Source organism: Synchiropus splendidus, chromosome 14 (assembly GCF_027744825.2).
Source record: "Synchiropus splendidus isolate RoL2022-P1 chromosome 14, RoL_Sspl_1.0, whole genome shotgun sequence".
Lineage (NCBI taxonomy): Eukaryota > Metazoa > Chordata > Actinopteri > Syngnathiformes > Callionymidae > Synchiropus > Synchiropus splendidus.
In genome coordinates this window covers 12,020,962-12,048,062 of record NC_071347.1, presented here as the reverse complement: position 1 = coordinate 12,048,062, position 27,101 = coordinate 12,020,962, and the positions used below count along the sequence as shown (strand labels likewise).

Below are 27,101 nucleotides of genomic sequence, written 5' to 3'. Positions count from 1 at the left end.
ACAGATTATAATGTACATTCATGCTGTAATGTTTAGTCTCATTTGGGTTGTGGCTGGAAAGTTTTGGGGCACCCTGGACCACTGTTAATAATACTATCTTTGTGGGCACTTTTCATCGACTTCACTGTCATTGTAAACCATGACTCTAGACTTAAACCCAATAATAATGGCCTATAATGTTATGAAATTGTTTCAGGGTCATTTTCTCCCCATCACACACCACTCTAATCCCAGTTATTTTCTGAGTAAAGAAAATTCTGACGCTTGTGAACACACCATACGCTCGCATCCCACAAACGTAGGTAAGAGCTTTAACCGAAACAGAAATGAAGAATGGCAGCGAAAACACTTAATATTGTTAACAGTAAAAGAAATATTCCTTGTTATTTCAGCTTGATCATCTCAAACAGAAGTGCCTACAGCGGCCTGGAGTGGACAAAAAAATGATGCCTCACTCAAGAGGGATTGGTGAGAAGACATAAATATTTAAAGAAGTAAATATTTCACTTCAAAATGTCACATTAATAAGCCTGTGTGCTGATGATTCTCTTGAGCAGCCTAAAGTAAAATCCACACTCATAGTCCCAGTCACTTCTCAAAACAAACCTTTGAAAGTCTTCATCCTGACACTTAAACTTGGGGGACCAGCAAATATCTCCACACAAAACAAAATGTCGGCACACGTAGGTGTGTTTCCAAGAATTGGTCCTCACAAGTGAAGCTAAACTGGATACACACACACACACACCTACAGAGCACTTAGAGTGAATGATTAAAGCTCATTTGAAGAAAACTGCAACACCCACACAAGAACAAGCTCCAGTGAGACCATATTTGTGTATTTCAAACAGGCAAAGTGAAAACTACTGATGTCAATCCTCGCTCCTTTCATACCCCACGTCACCCTTTGTTCCAGCCTCCTCCATCTCAGGCTTGATTTATAACACAGAGAGCCTTTCATTCTCTTCACGTCATTCATATTTACTTTTACGAGCGATGGATGTCAACGTGTGGCTCCGTGGTCTGTTTTAAAACAGAGGAGGCTTTTACAGGCCGCGTCCGTGAGTGACAAGAAAATGGAGTCAGGAGGAACCTGCCATTCGAGAGTGGTTGGAAAAGTCTGCACCTTATTGAGCAATAATTGCTCATGTGGCCGTGACAGCAAAAACAATTACGCTGTCATTGGGGGGCTTCAGAACCAAAGACCAAACGTGTGGTTTGGACCCAATTTGCTATTCATTGTGTATCAAAGATATGAGGGATTCTTGTGAGCCATTTAATCCAGTCATAAATTCATTGAAAAAACAGATTATATTTGACAGAAGACTGCACTTTTGGGGTTGTTTCTTAGCTGTAGTGACCTTCTTTAAAACAAAATTTTGAAAATTGGTGTAGAGCAGTTCCTGGATGGGCAGTTTGGCTCTTCCCCGATTGTGCAACAGAAGCCTTTTACTGTACGTATGATCTTCAGTGTGTGGCCATCCACAGTGGAATTGAGAACATGGATGAGCTTGTTCACGATAAGATGAGGCTTCATCCTTTATATTCCCCGAGGTGCTGCTGTCCACAGTCCAACAGAGAAGCGCCATCGTGGCCTGGTGTGTCCAGAACTGTTGGGTTTCGGTGATCAAATCCTTACCTTTATATACAGTATATCGGGCTAATAAAGAAACTGTTGTCTCAAAGTAAACTGTCTTAGAAGCTTTGAGTCATTTAACCCAAACTTTCAGTCAAATCGACAACGTTTGACGGTGAATGTGAGGATCAACTTGGATATCATCTTTTGTTTATAAAATGTACTCGTGATAAACCATTTCTCACAGGCATATTCTCAACACTTTCTTCACTCCTCAGTGAACCCCATTCCTCACACTCAGCTTGAAGGTCCTCTCTCGGGGTGCTCTCCTCATCGTCTTCCTCAGTTAAAGCCGCCGTGAACCACAAGCCCATAAAAAGCCTCATGAAGGACTTTCATCATATTTTAGATTGCATCATTTAATGAGCCGTAAAACAAAGACATCAGGAAACAAACAGTTTCTAGCTTTTCACACTTCTAATGAGACAACAAACAAGTGAGTCCCTCCTCTCCGCAGGGTTGAGTCTTGCGATCAGAGGCAAACACGCGGCGCCCCGACTGCATTAGCATAATCGCATCATTAATTGCCTTCACGCTGGGAGACGGTGGCTGGTACTGTGTGACACCTCTGGTCCAGACACGCCGCCGCTTGTGACGCGGCAGAGAAATGCCTGTTGCCTCATTAGCGCTGGACCCTTGTAGACCCCCAACTCTCAATAGCCGGGAGGGGGGGGGGGTGACGCCCATGAAAGACAAGCCCTTGGAGTCAACCCAGTCTCACAAAAAAACGTGCAATAACAACGTTTGTCCACTTCATGAAAACGTAGTGCTTTGACGAATTTGCCTCAAAAAACGTATCCCAGGTACATTTAATTTCTCAATGGCTTAGTGAAGGGCGTTCCTCTGGTCACGTGACTGACAGCTTTCTCCCCTGTCTGAACATAAAACATGGCGGACATCCGTTCTATTTTTGCTCTAAATTGCGAGATTTTAAAACAATGAAATGCTTTTGTTGAGTTTTGATCACATTTCTAGCGACAAATGTACACTTTATTTTCATATTTTCCGATCGGTGTATGTTTATGGCGCTTCGTTTTATCGTTTTGACCCAGGTTCTTTAGTGGTGCTCACTGAAATCGTAGTATTGTGACGTTTGCCCTGCTGGCCATAAATACGCTCCAAAATGCGGGGTTTTAAATGACTTTATTGGCTTTTGATCGCACTTCTAGCAACAAATATATCCTACATTATAATAATATGTGGTCGTTTTATGTAAATAACGCTTATTTTCGTTCGTTTGGACCGAGATTCTTTTGTGATTCCCTATTAAAACGTAGTAGTGTGACGTTTGCCCTGCTGGCCATAAATACGCTCTAAAATGCGGGGTTTTAAATGACTTTATTGGAATTTGATCGCATTTCTAGCGACAAATACATCCTACATTATAATATTATGTGCTCCTTTTATGTAAATAACGCTTATTTTCTTTCGTTTGGACCGAGATTGTTTTGTGATTCCCTGTTAAATTGTAGTATTGTAACGTTTACCCTGCTGGCCATAAATACGCTCCAAATTGCGGAGTTTTTAAATAACTTTATTGGCTTTTGATCGCATTTCTAGCAACAAATATATCCTACATTGTAATATTATGTGCTCGTTTTATGTAAATGATGCTTAGTTTCTTTCGTTTGGACTGAGATTGTTTTGTGATTCCCCATTAAAATGTATTATTACGGTGGTTATCTGCTCGCGCTGAAAAACGTGCAATAACTACGTTTGTCCACTTGGCATACCGTAATCCTTTGAATACTTTGCCTCAAAAATCGTTTCTCTCGTACGAGTCATTTCTCAATGGATTTGTGAATGGCGTGCCTCTGGTCACGTGACTGATAGAGCCCAAAACATGGCGGACACCCGTTCTAGTTTTGATTTAAATTGTGAGATTTTAAAACAATTAAAAGCTATTGTTGCTTTTTGATCACATTTCTAGCGACAAATGTACGCATTACTTTCATTTTTTTCGCTCGTTTCATGTATATGACGCTTCGTTTTTTTTCGTTTTGACCCAGATTCTCTCGTAGGTCTCAATTCAATGGTATTATTGTACAGCTGGCCAGTAATTCCGCAGCCAATTGTTGTAATCACATGTAACAATTTTTAAATATTATGTCATGAAAATGATATAACATTTATTATCCGACTGGGGAAGGAAGTGGATGGCAGGAACTGACGTCATGGACCGAATACGTTATTTATTTATCATTTGTATCGAATACATTTCTACGCCAAATAGTATTATCGGATATTTAAAATCGTATCAACTGCATATAAAGTCTTTTGGCAAGAAAGGAAGTTCCGTCATTTATTCGTTTTGCTGACTCACGTTTCGTTCTCCGTCACAGACGTCAGCTGAAACGCAAGCGGACCATTTGAAACCTCCCAAGCCGTAGTTTCTATTTTTCATTCTGTTTAAATATGTACACGTGTTGTGGACGCCGACGTTTCTTTGGAGACGTGAATTTATGCTTTGGATGAATAATTCAATTATACAAACACGTCGGACTTTGACGTCATCAGTGGTCGACCAAAACAAAAACATGGCGGAAAGTCATTCGGCTGGACTTCGGTAGAAACTTCTCTTCTTTTTTGTTTATCATCCTTTCGTCTGTTTAGAGTCTGTCAGTGATTTTGTAGAATTGCAATACTGCGTTCGCTGTTGGTACTGTAGAAGCTTATGTTGTTCTCCGGGAGTTGCCATAGTTGGCAGGAGGGTGTTATGTTGGACTGCGCGGGTTTTTGGGTCGTGTCTAACGGAGACTGAAGGCACGAATAATGTTGTTATCTTGCTGCACCAACGAACTTGGACCTTATTGACTGCTGTCCGGGCGGATTTACCAAATATAACCCTCTGCTACAATACTACGGACACCAAAGACACAAAGCTGAATGATTTTGACGTGAGTTATGTATTTATTCTATTTCTTAATATTTGAATTTATTTTGTTTGTTTTTTGATAACCTTTCTCCATGTCGATGGTTGTTAATATGGGGGTAACTTATCCGGTTTCCATTTCTTTTCTTTTCTTCTTGCTGATTTGCATAGTCACGTCCACTGTGTTTAAAATCAAGTGGCCACTGATAAATTGGTATTCAGGCTGAACTCACTCAACTGAGGAGCATCATGGATGACGATGATGCCTTATTTCTTGCTGATTTGCTGTTGGAGGAATGCAAGGTAGGCATTTAATGCTCTCATGATCTGTCCTGAGACTTTATAACAATATGTAATATTGTGTATTTGGTGACGCTAACATTTTCCATTATCTTTATTTTAAGAATACTCAACCTAAAGAATCCTCAGAAGTGTCTGGACCGGACAAATTTACATTTGTTTGGGTTGAGGAGGACGAGGAAGGGAATCCTATCCCAAAGGGGAGGAGAACAGGGAAGAAGCGGGTAAAGAGTTCATCCTCAGGTGATTTTTGTTCACTATCTTTATGATCTCTATTGCCTGTCTTTGGCTGACTACATTGGTTATGTATTATTATAGAACTAATGTCAGTCAACTGCTTCAGTATTTGATTGATTTGTCACGGTTGTGGGGCTAACTATTTGACACGACACTGTCCTAGTGAGGACATTTCGCTGAATACAGGATATAATGTCACATCACAATGTTTACATGGTTGAGTAGTCAGTATAAGTGGTTTACTGTAATGTGGTTAAGTGGTTAAATTAATTTCAGAGTCCTGCTTAATGTTAGTAATTTGTTTTGGATGTTTGTTGTTGTTTAAGGTGAGAGACAATGGTCAATTGTCAATTGGGTCAATGAGTCCTCACAAAGTCCTCACAAAACATAATTATGTGTGTGAGTTACAAAACTCTACTGAAAACAATGATGTCAAAATATTGGCTAAAGGGAGACGTCTTGAAATAGTTAAAGAAGCCACTTTGACCAGAGGGGAAATCCTTCTTTCAACATGAGGTCTTGACTTGGACCCTATCTTTCAGCGTTTCCATCCACAATTCCATGGTTTTACATAATAGATCATCCATGATAGAGGGATTCTACAGGCCACTACCACCAACCACTCACATCAGTGAAGAGAAGGGAGGAAAATTCTCCTTCCATGGAAGAGGTCTGTACTGAGATAATATATGCCATATATATTGTTATTGTTGCAGTTATATATATATATATATATATATATATATTTTTTTTTTTTTTTTTTTTTTTAAAACCTCTTTTTAATTATGTTCGTCTCCTATCTTCCCAGAGTGCATTTTGCTAGTAATGCATCCATGCTGTGACTGCTGCTCTGGGCATACAACCTTTTCTGCAGGAAAGCAAGTAATTCTGATTGGAATGAATGGTGAGTTCCTTGTGTATGAATTATATTTTCTATTTTCTGTTCTAAAATTTTGTTATGTACATATTTTAGGTCGATACAATGTGTCCCTCCCAACTGTCAGCTGCTCCTGCGGGAAAGCTTTGGATGTCGGTATTAGTGAGCTGATTGAAAGTGGCTACTGGCCAGCTACAGTCCATTTTGAGACGCTGTACACAGTGGATTTGTTCGCTACATACGAAGATCTCAAGATTACTGCACCAGGAATGTCAAGCTTTCGTTGGTATGCTTGAGCAGCGCACAAAACTCTTTGGTCGGGTTAGTACATCATTGGACTAATTGCCTGCAGAATTGAAAGAGTTTTAGATGTATTTATATGCTTGATTTTCCTTTTACAGTGTGGTAAAATATGTGGCGACACCATGCAAGAATCATTCCTGGAATGGTCGTACGCAAAATTTGAAGTTGAGAGGCTGTCTGAAGTCGCTCAGTTTCGGTGCCCAGCCTGCACACCCTCAATGTTAGCTGTCTCAGTGGATGGGAACCTGAACTTGAAAAAACCATTGAAGGACTGTATCTCTGCATTAAGCAGCGGAAATATCAGCTGTATCGTCAGGCTGGTAAGAACAGAACGAAAGAAAACAAGTTTTTGATAATAATGTGTGGCTGAGCACATATTCAGTATTTTCTGTTTAATATTCTAGATGGCAACAAGAGAAGACATCTGCTTAGAAAAAAGATTTCAATGGAAAAGAGATCCTTAGAAGATGCCATCACAAAATACAATGCTGTTGTGCCGGAAACTGGCAAACTCCCTTCTCCCAACGAGCTCCTGGCTGAGGAAAACTATTCCTGGCCTTGGGAATGTAAGTACATCTAGGATGTGTTCAGTTGTCTTCATATCTATAGGCTATTTTTAATTACATTGTAAAGGCTTTAGATGAAACAATTACTGGTTTGACCGAGGTTGCTGTGAGTGGATCAGACAAGCTCCAGAGACAACTTCCTTTTTACTTTTGAAAACTGAAAGAGACACTCTTCTATATAATTCTGTCCCATGGGAGAAATTGCCTGGTGTCATTAGGAGGAGATTATGCAGTGTAATAGAACCCACCTTTGAAAGTACACAGACACTGCGGGAAGTAGTTCACCACTATTTATAAAAAATGTATATGATGATTTGCAGGTCATGGTGATATGTTAAAGAAAAAAAAGGTCTTCGACAAGGTAATGCTGCTGAAACGACTGAAGGAAGAGGAGGTCATTGTTGTCCGTGAAGTCAAGCAGCACTGGGAGTACATGAGGAATATGGCTGGAAATATTGAAGAGATTTCCTCCCAGCTTTCAGAAGGGATCACTCAGCAAAGTAAGTACAGTTCTATTTGCTACTTGTGCTGATATACTAGATTAGTAGTCTAATTTATTGTAATATCACTGTCAGGCGGCACAGAAGCATTGACTGGGAGAGGACGTGAGGGGCTACTCTGTCTGCTGAAGAGAAGACTGTCAGCAATTCAAGCTCAGCAGGGTGCGGCTCGCTCAACGTACCAACATGTTTTTGGATCGCAAGCCTTGTCTCTCGATGATTCCTCCACTGATGATGAAGAACCCCATGATAGCAGCTCCTCCACCGAAGATGAAGAACACTAGCATTGTAGCTCCTCTTCTGAACTTTGACCTCCCTCATTAAAAAATGAGGAAAACTGTTGTAATTACCTGGCCTGCAGTATGAATGTGAAATGTTAAAATAAACTGTCCTGCAATTGACTCTTTTTCTGAGTTATGTACTATTACTATTTTGAAGTAGATGCTGATGCTTTTTATGTAAATTATGAATGATTAATTTGAGATTTATTGGTAGGGCAGTGAAATACGGCTTTTCATGCAGCCTCAATAAAGTCAATTAACAGGCTATGTTCACTCACTTCACTGACTTTCTTTTGCCACTAAAATTGTCTGTACAATGCTCATGTATGTTATTCAATCATGTGCAAGTACATATAGGAACTTAGTAAAACCAAAGCAGTACGATGAATGAGACTGCTGTTTTGTTGCAGGAATAATGAGTCAAATGGTATGAGCAGGTGTTGCAATGCATTATCTTACTTATTTCTGAATGTTATTAGGGTTAGAACTAGGGGTTTCCATGGCCTCTGGCCACCTAAATGGGTAAGGTCATCAGTAAATGCTTCTCATCGAAGTTAGCTTAGAACAGGTAGAAATATCATAACCTGGATTACATCCTGAATACTGCTGACAAAGGCACTAAGAGTGCACAAGTCACAGATCCTACTTTTGAGTTAAAGGAAGAGTTCAATAATTTTAACCCGAGAAGACATCTTATTATTTAACATCTGGATGTGCCACCGTATCTTTCTGACTACGTCTGGATAGGAAGGGAAGTCATCTCATTTATCTCTGAGTTCATGTCTGAATGAAAAGGGCCAACAGGCGTCATGTATTTGTTAGGCATCACTATGTTTGTTGAGCTTGTTGGCGCCCTTTTGATGGGAGGATCTGACAATTGCTGAGATGGGAATTTTCTTCTACTCTCCCCGACTTGGGAAGGCAACTGGATGGATGCAATGGTGGAAAGGGGCAAAAAAACAATTAAACCATTAAACAATGAAAGACAAACACAGAGTAGCAAGTTTGGTGACAAATTTGAAAGATTCAGCCATGTGTACTAACTGACATGAAACAATGGTCTATCAGTGTTGCCAATGTTGTATGGTCTGGAAACAGTGGCACTGAGGAAATAACAGGAGGCAGAGCTGGAGGTAGCAGAGATGAAGATGCTGAGCTTCTCTCTGGGAGTGAGCAGGATGGATAGGATCAGGAAGCTGTAGATCAGAGGGACAGCACATGTGGTCAGGTGTTTAGGAGACAAAGTCAGAGAGGCTAGATGGAGATGGTTTGGACATGGACAGAGGAGAGAGAGCCAGTACAGTGGTAGATGAAGATGTTGAGGTTGGAACTGCCAGGCAGAAGGTGGAGAGGAAGGCCAAAGAGGAGATTGATGGAGGTGGTAACAAGAGGTTTGTAGGTTTGAGAGAAGAGGAAGCAGAGGACAGGGTGAGATGGAGGAGGATGATCCACCACTGAAGGGAGAAACCCAAAGAGAGAGAAGAAGAAGACGTAATCGCATATTGTGTCTCTCTAATTTGGTTATATTTGTCAAGCTTTAAAACAAGAGAAAGCCACACCAAAGAAGATAGCTGGAATATCTCCTTTGCATAGCACATACACAATTGACACACAAATTCCTTTCTCACCTATCTTTCAAATATGGTCCACACTGGCACCTTCTCACTAAATGTAGTTTACTCAAGTCTGACAATTTATCTATTGATCTTCCAGTCTTGAGGTTTTCAACCAATATAGAAGACAACATTTGCATCTTTCATAGGATGTGCCAAGGCTCAGGGCATTGGCTGTATCAGTCCATCAGGTGACTCATTTGGAGATACTAGATGATTATTGTATGAATGAATAAGACATTCATGTTTCAAGCTCATAATATTTAATATATTTGAAAAGACATAATACTTCATTTGCTCATGAGCAAAAAACGCACGAGAACGAGCTATTGATGACAGAAAACCTATACAACGAGATTTAAAGCAAACATTTATTTGAGTGTGATTCCCTCGTTTAAGGTGTTGACACTATACGTTTTGAAAATGTAAAGTTATGTTACGTTTTAAGGTGATGTTTTATTTTTTATTTTTTTTATTTTACATTACGAACAGTAGACATTAAGGAATTGTGGGTAAAAGCCCATCGTGTGCGCGCGTAGACTGCTGGGAGGAAGAAGTTTCATGCGACGAACGTGCTCTAAATATTGAAAGGTAAGAAATTATCACGCAAGGGGTCATATATGGCGAAATATATGAAGTGTTTGCCATCATTTCGGGCAACCATCGCTTCCATGTTTGTAACTGTCAAATTCGCGGTTTACATTGGATGCTGTAACCGCAATACTCCGCGGTAACATAAAGAAGAACAAACGTTGTCATTGCAGTACTCTACAAGTGATTGTTTACATTACATTATGGCTAAAAAACTTCATTTTCACCTGAAAGGGATTAGGTCTAATATATGTACGTGTGTGTGGCAAAAATGATATGTGGATCATACATGGTACAAACGTTTTGTTTTTTTCCAGTTCGAGATGCCACGAGGATCCACTAATAAGCACTGCAATAACTGCATGTTATTACAGTGGCTTGCAAGACCTGCAAAATTTGCCAAGCAGAGCAGCCCAGGCGACAGAGGCTGGCAAAACGACTGAAAACTTTTGAAAAAAAAAAAGAGGAGTGGTTGAAAAACCAAAAAAAAAACAACAACACCGCCTCACGTGTGATGGACGAGGCACAAATGCTGGTATGTTTGACATCAGTAATTGTATTTTTCAAATTTATGGCTTAACATATGGCGATTTCATTTTTTTTTTCAGCTGGAAAAACTGCACACTTTGGGCCACAGAGCTGTGGTGTTTCTAGCTCGGGCAGGCAAGAAACCTGGCACTTGGTCCAGTCAGGTGGTCCACTCCAAGTGGCATCTGACTGACCATGCCAGCAAGTGCCTGGACCGGATGAAGGACCTATATATGGCGGTTGTTAGAGGTAAGTTTGTTAATGTATTTGCATCTTCAGGCACATGTAATAATGGGCCGGATTCAGATCAGGCCATCATTCATTATTAGCCCTTTTTTGACTTCATTAGTCACCAGCAACCTCTTTCCCTCATATAACTGCATATAAATGTTTTTATATATAGTGGAACAATACACCACATTAGCATCTGCTCCAGAGTCTAACCACAGTTCTGTGGTGGAGGATTGTTGGTCCCTGCAAAGCTTTCTGACCATTTTACCTTGTTGTCTCACTGTTATTTCCCTGCTCTGATACATCTTTCCCACAGTGCCAGTAGCTGTAGAATGTTCCTCAGTGTAGACAAAAACAGCTGAAAGCAACAAGATCCAAAGTTGTGCTTTAGAATTATACACAATTTTAATTTATCTGAGAGCTTTTTTGATGTTGAATTCTGGAAAATAATTTTAAAGTTTATGTGGTGTAAATCAGTCTTTTAAGGCTGAGTATCTCTGGAAGATTAGAAATTTCTGTGTATGTATATACAAAAATCTCACTCTGATCATATTGTCTATCTGTTCCACAAAGGTTGGACAGATATGCAGCCATCAACCTCCTCCACCATCCATCCGTCCACAACCTCTGCCAGCCAGCCGTCAACCTCCTCCAAAAGAGCCTCCACAGGCCCTCTGAGTATGTAGTAATTAGATCTTTGAGACATGTCTGCAATCCAATTACCAGAATATCTGTTTTGGTTCATAAATTATTTGTAGACATTATAATATTTAGGTGAAAGACTTTTTATAGTTCAGGTTGCTATGACAAAGTCTGACATGTCAGACATTAGCATGTTATGACATGGTTTATTTGCACGAGATGCGTCATTGGTTTTTGATCGTTAGTCTATTGGATGTTATATGTAATAAAATATTGTGGGAATTATTCTGTACAAACAGTTATATTTATCCTCAACAGGCTTACCTCCAAGAAAAAGCACCAGAAGGAAGACAGAAGATGGATCGAAAGGTTCTTACATATTATACATCATACATTGCCTTGCAAAGATGTAAAAAGTGATGTTATAAAACCATAAGACTTGAAATACAAATATGAAATTAGACACAAAACAAAGAAATTAGAATTATGACCACACAAACTAAAAATTATTTTAATATCCCTACATCAAAGTGTTGCCATTCTTAAATCCAATGCACACAGTCCACTGTTGCTGACATAAGTCTAGTGACTGCCCTGGCCTCTAAACATGATGTATCTCATAAAGGCAATACAATGCAAGATTGTGCAGTGCCTTAAAACTATTACATACAGAAATATCACATGCAGCTGTAAATGATTTTATTTGTACTTTCTTAATATTTTAGTGAATGTTCATTGCAGTATATATTTTTGCCTGAAGACGTAGTGGGCACATCTGATGGTAATTTTTCACCACAAACACCACACCTTGCTCACTTGTGTGTTACAAACTGAAGACCACCAAGGATCATTGTTCTTTACCTTGCAGTGATTAAATCTTTTTTTTCTTTCTCTTGCAGTGGAAAGATATTCCAACTTGAGTGGGTACGGATGGAAGAAACCAAAACAATTTGTTAATAATAATAAATACATCTGCAAAAGTGTGATCTTGATGTTGTCATGCAATTCATACATGCGTACAAGGAGATGAATATAATGAATAAATAATTTGACCCTGAAGTAGAATGAAATTGTCATAACAGAACTGAAATTCTTTATTTCAATTTCCTCTGACCCATTAAAATATTAAAAAAGAGATGTACATGCCGGATGTGACGCCATCATCCCGCGGCAGGCAGGACATCCTGCTATGTTTTCGTTCTGGTCGACCACTGATGATGACGTCAAAGTCCGACGTGTTTGTACAATTTAATTATTCATCCAAAGCATAAATTCACGTCTCCGAAGAAACGTCGGCGTCCACAACACGTGTACATATTTAAACAGAATGAAAAATAGAAACTACGGCTTGGGAGGTTTCAAATGGTCCGCTTGCGTTTCAGCTGACGTCAGTGACGGAGAACGAAGCATGAGTCAGCAAAACGAATAAATCACGGAACTTCCTTTCTTGCCAAAAGACTTTATATGCAGTTGACACGATTTTAAATATCCGATAATACTATTATGCGTAGAAATGTATTCGATACAAATGATAAATAAATAACGTATTCGGTCCGTGACGCCACTTCCTTCCCCAGTCGGATAATAAATATTATATAATTTCATGACATAATATTTAAAAATTAAAGAGTACATTGCATGTGATTACAACTCTGCTTACAACAGCTTTTGATTATTTTAAAATCCCGCAATTGGCTGCGGAATTACTGGCCAGCTGTACAATAATACCATTGAATTGAGACCTACGAGAGAATCTGGGTCAAAACGAAAAAAACGAAGCGTCAAATGCATGAAACGAGCGAAAAAAATGAAAGTAAGGCGTACATTTGTCGCTAGAAATGTGATCAAAACGCAACAAAAGCTTTTAATTGTTTTAAAATCTCAGAATTTAAAGCAAAACTAGAACGGGTGTCCGCCATGCTTTGTGTTCTATCAGTCACGTGACCAGAGGCACGCCATTCACAAATCCATTGAGAAATGACACGTACGAGAGAAACGATTTTTGAGGCAAAGTCGTCAAATTGTAACGGTATGCCAAGTGGACAAACGTAGTTATTGCACGTTTTTTCAGTGCGAGCAGATAACCACCCCAATATAGAATATATTTGTCGGTAGAAATGCGATCAAAAGTCAACAAAAGCTTTTGTTTTAAAATCTCACAATTTAGAGCGAAATAGAACGGATGTCCACCATGTTTTGTGTTCAGACAGGAGAGCAGGCTGTCAGTCACGTGACCGGAGGCACGCCCTTCATAAAGCCATTGACAAATGAAACGTAAGAGTGAAACGATTTTTGAGGCAAATTCGTAAAATCATTACGGTATGCCAAGTGGACAAACGTCGTTATTGCACGTTTTTCAGCGCGAGCAGATAACCACCGTAATAATACATTTTAATGGGGAATCACAAAACAATCTCAGTCCAAACGAAAGAAACTAAGCATCATTTACATAAAACGAGCACATAATATTACAATGTAGGATATATTTGTTGCTAGAAATGCGATCAAAAGCCAATAAAGTTATTTAAAAACTCCGCAATTTGGAGCGTATTTATGGCCAGCAGGGTAAACGTTACAATACTACAATTTAACAGGGAATCACAAAACAATCTCGGTCCAAACGAAAGAAAATAAGCGTTATTTACATAAAAGGAGCACATAATATTATAATGTAGGATGTATTTGTCGCTAGAAATGCGATCAAATTCCAATAAAGTCATTTAAAACCCCGCATTGTAGAGCGTATTTATGGCCAGCAGGGCAAACGTCACACTACTACGTTTTAATAGGGAATCACAAAAGAATCTCGTTCCAAACGAAAGAAAATAAGCGTTATTTACATAAAACGACTACATATTATTATAATGTAGGATATATTTGTTGCTAGAAGTGCGATCAAAAGCCAATAAAGTCATTTAAAACCCCGCATTTTGGAGCGTATTTATGGCCAGCAGGGCAAACGTCACAATACTACGATTTCAGTGAGCACCACTAAAGAACCTGGGTCAAAACGATAAAACGAAGCGCCATAAACATACACCGATCGGAAAATATGAAAATAAAGTGTACATTTGTCGCTAGAAATGTGATCAAAACTCAATAAAAGCATTTAATTGTTTTTAAATCTCGCAATTTAGAGCAAAAATAGAACGGATGTCCGCCATGTTTTATGTTCAGACAGGGGAGAAAGCTGTCAGTCACGTGACCAGAGGAACGCCCTTCACTAAGCCATTGAGAAATTAAATGTACCTGGGATACGTTTTTTGAGGCAAATTCGTCAAAGCACTACGTTTTCATGAAGTGGACAAACGTTGTTATTGCACGTTTTTTTGTGAGACTGGGTTGTTGGAGTTTAGGAGAGTGGAGCCATTCAGGTGAAAGTTATCGCTCTTTACTTCCCACACTCAGCCGCATAACTCAGCTCCCAAGTCCGATGGAGGCTCTTCAAGAAAACTGCTGTCTCTCCGCTAATGAGGACGCTCTTCCAACATTCCTGTTGGCCGCGTTGAATAGCAGCAGAGCTCTGTGGAGAGGGAGGACGAGAGAGTCGTGAGGAGCGGGAGGTTGCTAGGTGGAATGAGCAAAGGAGCGACAAGTGTGACGTCTGTCTGTTGGGACATAAAGGGACCGTGTGAGTGGGCAGCGGTTGATGCTCCGCTGCCAGTGTCGCCCCTGGTTGGCAAACAAACTAGACAGAAAAGGAAACGCTTTGTGTACAGTGTGCGTTCATTGTCATATTTTCTGATGCCAATACAGGACTATGGGTATAATATAATATAATATAATAACTAGGGTTGGGATTTGATAAAAAAAAAAATCTGGTTAGAGAATTTGGGATTAATCTCAATTAATCGCACTTTAACGGTATAAGAATGTTTGCCACAAAAAGCCACATTTTTCAATTTTAATGAATTTGGTGTGTTACTGAATCAAATGATGGACATATATTTACATTTCAACAATATATTGTTTATTTTGCATCAGTTTGACATTGGCACAATAATATATATTCAAGTTTTTGGCCATTGTGTAGCGAAAAACATCCCTGAATAAAGGCAAACAGATGCTTTTGTTTGCTTTTGTTCAGGAATTCCTCCATGTTTGTTGTTGTTGTTATCATCCTAGCTGCCACGTGTCTTGTGCATCAGTGTGACCAGTGGACCAGGAACTCCTGCACTGACAAAGGTTCCCTGTTGTCTGGAGAGAAAACTCATACTGTGAACAAACCTGGTTATTGTGAGGTCCATCTGTTCTCTGATTCTTCTTTTCAGAGGTTTAGTAAAAACACTGCCTGCTTCGGAGAGGTCCTCACCTCAGTTGTTGGACTGGCGGCTTTTTTGTTTTCTTTATTTGGGTCTTTATTTCCAGACATTCAGCCTGAGTGAACATGATCTACAAAGCGCTCCTGCAGATCCGCTCTCTTCTATTGCACTTTTTAAACGTACAAGACATTTCCCCGCAGTCCAGTGGAGCCGGGCACTGAAGGTAGAGTACAGTAGCTAATTATCATTGGGAGTCTCCTCTACTCCCAGGTCCATTATGTTTATGCAACTTGGATCCTGTCGGAGGCGTAAACGGTCGTTTCAAAGTAATTACCGCTCCATTTCCACCGTTTGCTTGGTCGGACGACTTCGCAGCAGTGGTGTCGGAAAACTGGCAGGATCCGACGCCGGGTGATTTATTCAATGAAAAATGGCACACAAGTACTGTGTTTTACATCGTCTCACTTCTCCATCACGTGTGTTTGTGTGGTTTCAGGAACAGAAGAGAACTTTTGAAGTTACCTCGTCTTAAACTCTGGGAGAACAGCGTTGAACCCAAATTCCCATCACACAAAGAAAGACAGTGCAAGGAGGGCCATTGAAATATTGAAGGATGTAGACAAGGGGTCCACCATTATTGGTGTTATCGAGTGATAACACTGGAATTCCTCGGTTAGAATCATCATTGGCTCGACACGTTCAGTTCAATCCGCTTTCTTCTGCTTGTCGCAGTTGCGTCACAGTGGCAGCAGAAAGAGGCCTTGACTCGCACGAGCACATGGGACTTGGACATGTCCCACACAGAAAAAGCCATTTCACTGGATGAGAAACAAGGGTTTTACTTGGAGCCTCTACTATATGACAGAGCCATTCTCTCAAATACAGAGATCCAACTTTGGAACCTGGAGTGTCTGAATTGGCTTGTGAGAGACAGAGCTGCAGAGTAGAAATGCATTTATGGTCACAAAAGTTTCAATTGAATAAGAATTTATTTTAGTTTAAAGTAAATTTTCCTTCTGAGCTCCGGTGCAGTTGGTTAACTCAGTATTGTCCAGCTTGAGCTGAAGAGAGTTGTCAGTAATCCAAGTTCTTTTGCCTAAAATTGAGTTTAAAACATCATGAGACATAAAGATATGAAGTGCTGTCAGTGTAGCCGTGGAAATTGACTCTCCTCATGTCGTCATCGAGTGGGAACGTGTTCAAACATTTTTCACAGACAAGATGATGCAATTGGTGTGGACTTCTCTTGGCGTCATTCTATCTTGCATATATGATAAGTGCAGTTCAAGTTTAAAACAGAAGGTTATGATTTTCTGAAGTTCAGGACAGCAAGTGTACTTATCTGAAACTGTCCCTGAGCAACTCAAAACTCATCCTCTTCACTGAGCAGACAGATATAAATGTTTGTAAATAGAAATAGGCGCCACAAGTATGTGCACTTTGCAGGACTTTCTTTTCAAATCCTCATGAAATCTTTTAAATCTAATTTCACAATTTATCTTTGAGCGTTGGCGACAGAGACAGACTGTTTGAATTCTGATTAAGGGCCACAAATGGCCCCCGGGCCGGACTTGACAGGCGATTCCTGACATACATGTTGAAAGGGAATGGTCTTAAAATTGACCCCTGAGGTACCCCACTGACAGCTTTTCAACAAGAAATGATCGCCCAAGATACAGAGACAGTGGGTTGGGATCCGAACCAGTTGGAAACAGGATCAGAAGCCAACAAGGCTAGAGGTCTGTTTTTCATGATCAACCGTGTCAAAGACCGTTTCCTCTGGTCCGTGTTTAATCATCCATAACCACAAGCCATTGCCAGAGAATTAGGAGCCGTGCCTTTTGGCTCAGCTCTTTCTTCACTGCACACATCAGCACTTCATGCCTCTTCATTTCTTCTCTCATCCATCCTTCTTCTGCCTCTTATTTGGGTTGGGGGAAGCTACTTCACTGCACCGATCGAGTTGTCAATCTCCTGCTCCAGTTTCCCCTCAGTCGTGAGCAAGACCCCGACATACTTAAACTCCTCCACCTTGGGATAACAACTCCTCTTCTGATGAAAACCCACAGTACAAACACCACAGGTACTTTGCTCAGCCTGAGTGAGGAAACACAGCAGAAACACTGTATTGAATTATATTTGTAAAACTACATTGCAAGAAAATGCTGAAACTTTGACCTCCATTAGTAAAGCTCTGGCAATCCATGAGCTCGATGTGGAGCCGACGGATACTTTGTTTCACACGTGGGTTAAATTAATTCACAACACACGTCTGCAAAACATCAAGTCCGAGGAGCGACAACCTCTCGGTTTTGTAATTTTAACAGTAATGAATTCATAATGAGCCGCGTCCGCATGGGAAAGTGATCAGGAGCCAGACTTGCTGTAAATTTGCCAAAACAAATGCAAGTGTGCCGAGCAGGCAAAGGGTAGGAACATTATTCAATATAAAAACAATAATAGATTTCAGCACCCTGTCGCTCCAAGTGTGTTATTTCAGCCATGATCATTCATTTGAATATGGTCGGTGTTCGCACCAAACTTTTTATGTTTGACAAGCGCTCTGGGGACGTCATCGTTCCATCATGAAAAACATCATAACACTAGAGGACGGCTTGATCGGTGTGTTCAGTTTACTTCATGAGAAGCTAAACAGCAGAACAAGTGAGCGACATGGCAGCAAAAAAGTGAAGGGGTTGTTGTTGTTTGTTCCGTGTGTAGCCATCCAAAGCAAAATATTTATTGTCATATTTTTTTTTCCCCACTTATTATTCTTTTTCTGTTTGAATGCCGGACATTGGGACCACGAGGGCAACAAAGTAGTGCCAGCTGAAAGTCAGAAAAACAATTTAACGGAAGAAAGTTCCTCAACACAGTGCTGCAAAATAGTGATATTTAAACAACCCTTGTCTCCTGGTGAGTTCAGGGCCTCTGCAGTTCTCAGAACACGCTGAATCCAGCTGGACTGGAAAGAAACCAGTGACCTTTTGACCACAACTGCCTCATAACTAAGTTTTAAAGCTTCTTAAAAAATATAATTCATGGTTTGACGACCACAGCGCTTGAGGTTTCTGCAGCCTCAGTGTGATGAGCAGAGGAAATCACGGTGATGAAAATCCATCACATGACCCAGCGCCGTCAGCGTCTCCGGTGCCGTTCGCCGCCATGATGGATCAGCGCTTTCTGCCGAAGTTAACCGCTCCTCCTTTTTCATGTTGGTTGTAAATGGAGCATCCTGTCCAAAGGGAGCCTTTTCGACGATAAGCTGCATTTATTTCCCAAAAGCTTCTCGGTGCAAAGCCGCAGACATCTGCTGGAGCTGATTGTTAAAGCAGGTCGGCTCCGGTTTTGTTTCCCTCCCGCTGAACTCTCTGTTCGCCTCAGAATGATGAAAATGGATGGATGCAGTTAACTGACGCTCAATAAAGGTGGACCCACAGAGGTAAAGATGAGCTTGTTAGCTCACTTTGGTTTCATGTGAGGAGTAAATCAGGAGCACAAACTGTGGTGTCTTATTACGATGAACAACGTGATGCACAATGAATGTGACACTGACAGCAGTATTGGTGAAGCAATGTTTTACATTGAAGAAGATCCAAACCCTGTGAGTTCAATTGACAGGAGTGATAGAGGACTGGACCAACAAAATGATGTAAGAGGTCTAATGAAACTGTCTTTCAAAGACTGTCGAGACAGAGACAGAGGCAAGCTTCAACTGGAACCTCTGAAGAATCTTTCATGCTTCTTCTGTTTCCATTGAAGATTCACAGAATTCCTTTCCACGCAACTGTCGGATGGATTGCTGCTCTGTCTTGGGAATCGATATCGACAAACACAATTCCTCTCAAGCTTTCACAGCGTTAGCTCTGCGTAACGTTTTGTTCTCCCCGAAATCTGTTCGGCTGCTCCTTTACAACCTGTTGGCTCAGAGTTTTCTGTCTCCTGAGTAATGTTATTATTGTATCTGCTGGGCTTCCAGTCGTGCCGGCGTGATGTAATTTTAAGAAACCCAGATGCCGAATATTTCTGCTGAACTGGAGCATGGTCTAAATTCGCTCGCATGCCAAATGACTCGGCGGACTGAAGCTGTACTTGTGATCCTTGGCGTGCAGCTGAGTGAAGGTGTGGCTGGAGGACCAGGAGGTGGAGGACTTTTGCCCTCTAAGACTTAACTAGATTTAGGCCACGCTACAACTCATCTTGACCATTCACCCTTTCAGACTGATTTGAGTGGGAGATTGTTGGATTCCGGTGGTTTATGCAGTGGTGGGTCACGAATGGAGGGCGTACTGGAGCCATCTCTATTTTTTTATTTGTGTTACATTCTAAAATGTTTTTCATTTTCATTCACGCTTTTAGCTACCAAATGAGCTCCTGGTCCATTACTTGTTTATCATTTCACTTTTTTTTTGCTTACCACTTTCGTCATTGTCCTTCCTCCATTAAATGTGCATTAGATTTGTTGAAGTGACAAGATGTCGAATGACTTCTACCTGTGCAAAGAACCATGTATCCTTACCATACATCCCCCTCAGATGTCAGGACTCCTCACATTCTTTCGACATCAATTCTTGCATCCCAATGGTCACTGGTTTCCAGAGTCTCAAGTCACGTTCATGAACCAAGGTCAGTGCAAAGTCAACAAAGCAGGAACAAAATTGTAGCCCTGTGGAAGCAAAAAGAAAATAAAAAAGATTTGTATGACACAACTGTGAGTTGCTAAGATCAGCTTATCTTCCGCTTCACTTATTTTTTCAACTTCAGTTTTTGATGAGCCTGAAATGTGCTGGACTCCCAACATCCCACGCTATATCATATTGTAGCGCAACGGCTTGTCGCACACGCCTCCACACAGGCACTGTTGTGGCTTTAATCTTGTTTCGTGTGAGGACCTGGTATCTATGTAATACTTGTTAGGCTAGTTTGTTGCTTGGGGGAAGTGCTTTACTACATGTAAGTCTACAGTTAGACGCACATTGGCTTGAAAAGAATCCGTCCATTTCTGAAACCAATAAAAAGTCAGTCATGCAACGGCCCATTATTTTCCATTTAAGATAAATGTCCCTGTACTGAGATTTGGGAGAACGAGATTTTCCCCTGTTTTCTCAGAAACCTTTGGCTATGAGAAGTGTCACAATGCCCATCCATTAAAAAAAACAATGCATTCATTTTGGGACATATATGACTGAATTCTTCTATTTAGAGTGGTGAGCGCGTTTATCACTTTATTCAGAATGTTTGGGACCAAGATCCTGTGAATAACTAACCTGGCGGCTGAGGAGAGTTGAGCGAGGTGTCGCCTTTACAAGCCTCATCATTCAGAGACAAAAAAAATGAAGAGCAACAGGTGGTGAAGGCTTCCGTCTGACCTGGTGTGCAGTGCATCTGCAAACTTCGGAAACAAACCGGCTGGAGAAATCTACCAGAAGCAGACTGACAAAGGTGAACTGACGCTCTGGCACGGCTCACTGCATGACTGATGTGAACAAAGAGTGAAGCAGGTAAATTTCTCAGCTTGACGGATGAACTGGAGCGAGTCTGAAAAGTCACTTTCGAAAGGGTCAGTCGGGGTAAACAGAGGAACAGGAAGTTTCCGGAGGAAGCCCTCAGAAGTAGATGTATTTGCTGCAAAAATGTGGAAAAACAATTGAAATGGGTGGCAATCGATAGCAGCAAATACTGTTTTTTTGTTTGTTTGTTTGTTTTTAATGCTGGTGCTGGGGCTGCTATTGACATGACAAGCAATTCATAAAATTAATTTAGCATGTTTGTGGCAAATTGCAACACTGCTTCACTAATGGGGCAGTTTGGTTCCCAAATGTGTTCCCCAGATGCTCCTTTGAAGTTTTTTTTTTTTTTTGCAACTTGATGTTGCATTAACGCAAGTGTTTCAGTCCACTGACCCAGCAGTGATTTGTGATCTCTTGGGAACCACAGGAAGTTGTGGTGAGCATTTAATTGCTTGAATCTTTGAGAAGGCCGCTTGTTTTGCTTCTCGCTGACAACCGGAGCGGCCGTGATCGCCGCGCCTTTAATCTTAACGCATGTAATGTCTTCGCTGTATTTTAAGGAGATACGATCACGCAAAGGCAGATGTTGACAGCAGTAAATCACAGTGTTTCCCGCAGGTGTTGGTCCCACAAAGAACCAGTCAGTGGGTTGTACCTGCTAAAACTGCCTGTGAATGAACGCCTTTGTGAGGGTGCGTTAAAGTTCTAATGAACTTGTGATGGCGGAAGCCAAAATGAAGGCAGGTGTGGCAGAGTGAAAGCAGCCGCAGCGACAATATAATGTGTGAATGAGACAGGTCCGAGTCGAGCGGAGATCAGGAAGTTACTGAAAATAACTTCTTGTGTTTTTGATTCTAAACTGCAGACATGAGACGCTAAGCTGCAACTCAACTTGTAGGTGAAGAAAATGAAAATACCTAATTGTTTTCAACTTTCAATCCAATCCACTCTATTTACAGAGCACATTTAACACAACAGAGTTGTACGTAGTGCTGTGCAGGACAGAAGAACAGGTACAATAAAATTCATGTTGCAGTACAAGTACAGAGGTACCTCGGTTCTCGACCACAGTCCGTTCCAGACGGCCGTTCGAGAAGCGATTTGTTCGAAAACTGAATAGATTTTTCCCATTACAATGAATGGAAAAAGAAATAATGCGTTCTAAGCCTTAAAAGAGGCTTTTGTAGGAGTAGTGTGCTGCAGGTGCGCTGTTCGTCTATGTGTGTGGCCGCTGCATGTGGGAGGGGTTGCTGAGTGAGTGACGTCTCTCCAGAAGTGAAGAGCTGCCCAGTGCGTGTCCAGCTCTGAATGTGTGCTTCTGTGCAGTTTGGCTGTGACAAAGTCATAAACCAAGTAACGCTCTGTCCGACACTCGATCCTCCCTGTCCCAGCAGCAGGACATCAAACCCTGGAGTGAGCGCTCCAGCCTCGGAGGTGTCGAGAGCGAGCACCTCCCCTGTGACACTCTACCACGGTCCAGTGTGGAGACAGGAAAGGTTTTACACCTCAATATGAAGAAGAAACAGTCAGTAAATGTAGCTAACGGGACACGTCCGCATACAGAGGCTGCGTTATACACAATAACAAAGCGCGTCGTGGGTCAGCTGATCAGTCCGCGCATGTTATGTTTTTTTCCAGCTTTTTTTGGGGCGTTCCAATTTTCGTTTGAAATTCAAAGCAAAAAAAATCTAGAATCTTTTGTTCAAACTGTGATTTGTTCGAAGTCCGGAACGTTTTAAAACGGACGTACCACTGTAAACACAACATTAAATCACTCAGTGTCAGAAAGCCTTAGCCTCTAAAAAGTTGAGTTTTTATAAGCAATTTCAAAACCGGTTAGATGCGCAAAGCTAGCAAATTCCTTAGTTTTGTGCAAACTACAGACTTTCGTCTACTTCTGGAGGTGACTTGGTATGTGATGGGTTGAAGCGGGTCACAGTTAGGGTGTGGCGGGGCCATAGAGCCATACGAAAGCAAACAAAAGGATTTTAAAGAGGATTCTATAATGTGCGGAATGCTAGTGCAGAGGCAACAGGATGGAGGTAATGCGGTCGTGTTAGTGTCCACCCAGATGGGCAGCAGCCTTCTGCACCAGTTGTAAGCAGGTGAGGGAGGTCTGGCGTAATGACGTGTGTGACAGTAGTTCAGGCGTTATAAAGCGTAAAAGCATGGATGAGATAGATTGGATGAATTTGATTTTTGCTTGCTGCCTCAGGTGGAAAAAGCTCTTCTTTTAAAGTGAGCTAATTTGCAGCTCAAGCTTCTTCAAATAGTTGTTAGAGATTCAGCGTGTTATGGAGCTTTTTTAACTTGGAGGACGAAGCAATGCTAAAATCATGGACGCTCCAAGCAAATTTTAGTGTTAACATTGATTCATATTACTGCAAGCACTTTTTGTTAAATTGTAATTGTAAACACGCCTGTTGATCAGACACACAAACACAGGTTCTGGCACTGAACCTGAGCATCAAACGAAAACACAATCGGCGTCAAACTCCTAACATGTTTGCAGATTTTCTGTCAGGTTCCAGAACTCACTCTTGTCAGACTACCTTAGTTGTTGTCACTACTGAGATGGGTGAGTTTAAGATGGAGTCTATGCATGTTACCTAAACAAAGTTAACACAAATAAAATGTTGTATTAATAAAGGTTGCCGGAGAATTGGAGAACAGGGCTCAAGAAAAAGTGAAAAACAGGAACGTGCAAGAGAAAAGCCTTGTGACAGCAGAGCGAATCTGCTGATCACACCCAGCCGTGTGTGTCATTATGTGTCCTGTTATTCTAGTTATTTAGTCATTGAACAGACACAGTAGAAAATATTCTCCTGGATTATTGTGTGAGCATTTAGTTTCTACAAATATCGAATGAAAAATCCATTCAGACTTCAGATTGAATTTGGACTTATATAAGATAAAATAGATTGCAAGATAACTTTTGGAAAATACTTCCAAATATCATTGAATGAATTTGAAAGCAGGAAAATGAATTGACAAAAGCGCCGAATGAGTGTACAAATCTGATCAGCACGGACTCGATGTGAACTTATTTTCAGGCTTGTTCTAGTCGCCTGGCTCTGAAACAAAAGAGGCAACACCATGAAACGATTCAGTCACAGTCAGAATCCTGATGAAGGCTTGAGTCAAATGTTTATAATGAAGACCATCTGATCAAATCCGATCATTTGTAAGAACTTGAAGGGAAACATCATTGGAAAACAAACAAATAAATGTGAGAGAAACGTTTTGAAGGAATGGAAAACAGATAGCAGAAAAGGTTGTTAGACAGCCTCAAGGATTTTGTATTGGGTTGTTAAATATTTGCTACATATTTGAATAATCTCCATTAATATCTGCAGTCTATAAGGGGCCCACAGCGGCTGGAACTTTGGTGCTCAGCGTCTTGAAACCTATTTGCAAATTAGCTCCTTCAGCAGGGTCGAGGGCAGAATAACAGCAGCAGCTCACCATCTGTCAAAGAGCCCACTTCCTGGGTCAGATGTGGCGGGGGGCTCCATTTGGGCCTGGACCTGTTGGGTGTCAACGCTGGCAACCCAAACCCCCACTGATCCAAGACCTGTTGCTCCCTCTGTCGAAGCCTCCGGTGTCCCGTTTCTGTTTTGATGGGAGTTTGAGTACGAGGTGTCCGAGGTCATTAGTGGCAGGCGCTTTACGACTTACTGACATTGGGGCACAGTAAAGCACATTGGAGTTTTGGATTTGCATGACGGATGGCGGCGCTGGTCGACTGGGACACGTCGCTGGTTCTAATGGGTCTCTGAGGTACTTAATCAGCTGCTCCCCAGCACGAAGGATAAATAAGCAGCTGGAGCACTTTGGTCTAATAAGGTCTCAGAGAGAAAGCTGAGCAGCAGAGACACTTTTGTTCTGGAGCTAGATGATCATTCTGGCAGATTTAGAAACAAACTTGGGAAATCTTCATCAGAAATAGAACAAGAGCAAAGTGATGCTCACCTCTACACTAACATTTTTAACACAAAGACAAAGAAAAATCCCTTTTTAAGCATTGACTGACCGGATGTGATAAATGGTGTCGGAAGTAGGATGGCCCGATGAGGCGAAAGGAAGTGAGCGCAGTGTGGTTGATGCATTAAGGCCCATTTACGCTCCCTTTACGTATGAAATTGTACCTGTCCGTTTCAAACAATGTCACCCCCACTGTCACGTGCTTTCATGCATCCTTACGTTGTTATTGATGTTCAAAAAAATATATCCACTAGGGGAAGAAACCAAAGTTTATGGCAACAACAGACTCCAAAACAAACTTGGCGACTGTGGAAGAAGTATCGATAATGTACCTGTTGCACAAACGGACGCAGCATTGTAGGAGGTGGGGGTCGGTGAGTGTATGATATATATCACGACTGGAGGACGGAGAATTTCCCCCATTGTTATGTCTTTTTCGTGTCGCATCAGACTTAGTATCGGGTAGTAAGAGCAACACTGCCCCCCATGCTTCCTGCTGTTACTGCGCCGCATCCCTAAGCTTTGTGGTAACGTGCAGAAATACGTTGAATTGAACGCAGTGCATCCGTACGAAACGTTGAGTATAAACTAGCCGTAGGACTGACCCAATGTAAGAATGGAAAGGAAATGAGCTGGAGTGGGCAATGCACCCAAAAAAGATGACTGCTTGTTTCTCAACTCCAGGTCTCTGCAAATGACGTTTTTCCCTCGATGAATTCGGAAGCCACAACTCTCTAAAACTGAAAAAGTCTGCTCTTTAGCCGGTCTTAGTGGCTAGAGTGGGAATCCCGGCTAAGCAAGGCCATTGTGTCCTGCTGGAGGTCCGACTATACCAGATCGGAACCTTCAACAGAGGCCTGAGGACACTGCCTGCATTATTTTTTCCACAATGATGCAATTCATGCCTGTTCTTGTAAGTATCCAGCTGAATCCCTCCTCTGTGAGTTATGATGTAATGACCCTGCAAATTTGGGTCTGGTCCACACCAAAGACAAAGACTGTGTGTGTGTATAGTGTGTGCCCAACACAGTTCTCGCCTCTTCTCTTCATCATCGTCATCATCATCACCTGCTTGGTCTTCTGACTTTCAATATAGTAGAATACTTTTTGAAAATGTACATGCAGAGAACTGGAGTAGAGACAACTACTGCAAACCTAAATGGACTCATCGCTGTGTTTGTGCTTCGCTGCGCTCAGTCACGGACGTCACTGCGCATCACGTCTGACCAGCAGCTCACTCAAGTGACTGACAGCTCCAGTGGCTGAGAGTTCTTCCAAGAGTCGCTCTGAGCCCTGAGGAGATCAGACGGAGTCGCAAACTGAAATCCCAAAGAGCCGATTCCACTCTGACACGCATGTGAAGCTCTGCGCTGAGCTGAGTGGAAACCCATCTGTCCTGTTGTTTTGACAGTGCGGCGCTGGATCTTCACATCGTCGCCGTGGAAGTGGAACTAATCAATCCTGATGTCTGGACACGCCTCACCTGCTTCCCTCCTGACTCTCACACCCACACACACGCACCTACAGTACACGCCGACTCTGCTCAGACAAAGTACAGTCTGTCCGAATACGCTACCGCTCGGCGGATGTGAAGGTCCCAGTCGTGGAGCCAGCGCCAAAATAGCCGGCAGGGTTGGGCCCACAATAGTGCTGCTCTGTGTATCATCAGGTGTGGCCCGTTTTGGTGGGAAAGATCTGGGGTTTGTCTCGGTTTTCCTTTCATGATCATTAATCCGCACGCAAACACGTGACTGAACTCTGGCTCAGAGCGTTACACACGTCGTCGACTGGAAGTTGAAGATTTCCAGGAGAGCTTTTCCAGATATCATTGCAAGTAGTCTAATATGTGGCTGCAAAATCAAAAGACGTTTATAATGAATTCACAGGTTCTTACAGAACCACAATCGACATAATGTAAACGCAACCTGGATATTTGTTGACTCTGGCCGACCACAATAGATAGTCTCGCTGACATTCATTTGCTTCTTCCTGGAACTGCCCCCCTACCGTGAATAAGCCTTTCTGTGTGGAGTCGAGCAGCACAAGGAACGGTGACCGCAGTTCTGGATAATTTCATAACTGAAATTATGGTTCATGAATACTACTGGTCAAATTCAGCAGGACACCAGAGGGTGATGGAGGATGACTCCACAGGCGTCAGATGAAGG

General features: G+C 41.6%; 2 long non-coding RNA genes across 5 annotated transcripts; both read left to right on the top strand.

The window, feature by feature from the left end:
• The first annotated feature begins 4,133 nt into the window (after positions 1-4,133).
• Positions 4,134-7,808, top strand: LOC128770853 (uncharacterized). Of its 4 annotated transcripts, XR_008416545.1 has the most exons (10): positions 4,140-4,533; positions 4,680-4,811; positions 4,913-5,051; positions 5,588-5,715; positions 5,854-5,949; positions 6,019-6,243; positions 6,324-6,545; positions 6,630-6,791; positions 7,112-7,291; positions 7,367-7,791. It is a non-coding gene; the product is annotated as an uncharacterized LOC128770853 (long non-coding RNA). The 4 variants fall into 4 exon arrangements; XR_008416547.1 differs by having other exon boundaries at positions 4,134-4,533; positions 4,913-5,715; positions 6,019-6,208; positions 7,367-7,808; XR_008416544.1 differs by having other exon boundaries at positions 4,135-4,533; positions 4,913-5,715; positions 7,367-7,806.
• Positions 7,809-10,411: 2,603 nt separating this feature from the next.
• On the top strand, positions 10,412-12,119 carry LOC128771106 (uncharacterized). Its single transcript, XR_008416585.1, has 4 exons — positions 10,412-10,553; positions 11,109-11,213; positions 11,496-11,546; positions 12,077-12,119. It is a non-coding gene; the product is annotated as an uncharacterized LOC128771106 (long non-coding RNA).
• Positions 12,120-27,101: the final 14,982 nt, after the last annotated feature.